The following is a 2,643-nucleotide window of genomic DNA, read 5'->3' as shown; positions in this document are numbered from 1 at the left end:
ATGTATGTATGAATCTATGTATGTTTGTATATGTGTGTGTATGTATGTATGTATGTATGTTTGTATGTATGTATGTTTAAAAAATGAATGAATGAGGGAATGAATACTGGCATACCGTGATTCGCGTGTATGTGTGTATTGTTTATTTGATTATATTTCTCGTAATTTTATGATAATTTATGTATGTATGTGCGTGTTTTTCTGTGTGTATACATTTATGTATGCTGCTTGTGTATGTTGTTATCCGTATGTATTGTGTATGTGTGTTTATTGCATTGTATGTGTGTGTGTGTATGTATGTGCGTGAATGTGTGTGTATACAATCAAATATAAAATAGAGAACCTTATATGAGGATGTCTTAAATCTCGTGAAACTAATCAGACGCAAACTTTTTAAAGATTTAAATACCGTGTTGACCTCTTCTTTCTCTCTCTGTTATCTGTCAATCTCCCTCCTGTTTTCTTCCTCTTTCTCTCTCTTACTTTCTCTCTCTTACTTTCTCTCTCTCTCTCTCTCTCTCGTTTCTTGTCATATTTTGTGAGTTTGTATGTTGTCATCTAAAATTATTTTGTGCAGTGCTCTAATATAACTTTTTTTGTTCACTGTCTGTTTTTCTTTTCTTTCATTCTTACCTCAGACGTCATGGCGGATCACGTGATCAGGAATGTGTGAGTGGCGTGTATAAATTTTAAATTCGGGTTGTCAACAACGCATTGTAATCATCATCGTCATCGTCATCACCACAATCATCACCATCCTTTTCAATATCGTCGTCATCATCATCATCACCATCACAATTACTGTCATCATCATTATCATCATCATCATCGTCGTCATCATCTTTGTCCTTACAAACTTATCATATCTTGAGTAACATGTCATCAGCAATTCCATTGTTTTGTCATCGTTTGAAGATAACTTGCTATAATTTTAATCATTTCTACATTCGTCATCAGCCATTTTTTTTGTCAGTTTACTATTCAGTAATATCTTTACTCTCATCTCTCTTTCTCTCTCTCTCCCCTCTCTTTCTCTCTCTTTTGTTGTATCTCTTTGTTACTGTCCTCATCATCATCATAGTTGTCATCATCAATGTCGTAATATCAATAATATAAACCATTTTTTTAATATCAAGATGAATGTTGGTTTACGTAAAAAAAATTTTAATGAGTTTTGCAAAAAAAATTTCAAAAATTAAATTTGAAAATAAGAGAATTTTAATAAATTACTATTGATGGTTTTTGATAGATGACGTCAATCATATATTTTCATTATTTTTATTATTCAAGCTTTTAAAAAAAGAATTAAAATAATAATAATAAGAAGAAAAAAGAAAAGAAAACCAGTCGGAATAATTTATGAATAAATTATGCCTGGGAGATGTTCTTTGGAAAAATTTTAAAGAATAATTAAAGCAATCACAGTCTCGACCAAAAAACATGTAGGATTTTTCTGATTTTTACTGAAACTTGAAAAATTTTTTAGTCAGGTTTAGTATTGCAAGCTAATGAGTTTGCGAGAATGTTTTGTGACGAAAAAGTAATTTTGAATACGTCGTTGTCATTATTGCCGTTCTTGTTGTTGTTGCTGTTGATGTTATTGCTGTATTTGTATGTTTTTATGCAGTTGTCTTATTGCTCATATTTTGCTGCTGTTGTTAATATAATTGTTAGTGTTGTTATTTTTATTAATAATGACATCATTGCTATTGTTGTTTTGTGGTTTTTAGTGATGTTATTGATGCTATTGTTGTTGTTGATGACGTCATTTATGATGTTTTTGATGTTGTTTTTGTAGTTGTGAAAAGTTATAAATTATGGATTTTTTCTTTCCTATCTAATGTTCTAATGTTAATGGCCATGATAATGCGTTTTCACTTATTTCATTATTTAAAATGATTGAGACTATAAATCTTATTTCAATGCAGAAGAGTTTTAATTTAACGAAATGAAATAAAATATAAAATGAAATGCTAATATAATAAAATAAATAAAAACAGTATATGTGAGTTTAATAAAAATATTATTTAATTCATGATTTAAATAAAAGTAATGTATTAGCAAAATTATTTTATCTTATGGGAGGTGCTTTTTAGCATTTTTCATTTCAAAGTGAGCTTCTTTTTTAAATGTTTTGGTAAATTTTAGAAAATAAAACAATTTTGTCATTTCGATAAAATAATAAAAATACTGTTGTAACCCTTGACTTCGTGACTACCAACACCGATGTTATAACTTCAATGATCTCTATATTTCCAACTCACCAGTGTTGTAGCTTCCAACGATCGTCTCGTGTTTTTGTTATTTTCGTAGGTTCAAGATTTCCGATAGATGAACAAAACTGCTTCAAACGCAAACTTGGTTGAAGGTTTATTTGAATACCAACTGTAATAGAAACATCAAACTAATCCAAGTAACTACATAAATCACATTTTTGACTTCGCTTTCTCTTCTGGAAACCTCACTTGTAAACCCCGACTGCTGAGTCCCACTAGGTAAGACGTATTTGTAGCCGATTTTACAACCAAAAGAGTACAAATATTGCAAAGACAACAAAGACAACAATTTATAATGACAAATAATAAATAATAATAAATAATGACAAAAATAATAAATAACGCAGGGCACTTTGATCACTTCCGT

This window comes from Helobdella robusta (assembly GCF_000326865.2).
Source record: "Helobdella robusta unplaced genomic scaffold HELROscaffold_19, whole genome shotgun sequence".
Classification (NCBI taxonomy): Eukaryota; Metazoa; Annelida; class Clitellata; order Rhynchobdellida; family Glossiphoniidae; genus Helobdella; species Helobdella robusta.
The sequence above is the reverse complement of the archived record's forward strand: the minus strand, read 5'-3'. Positions refer to the sequence as shown.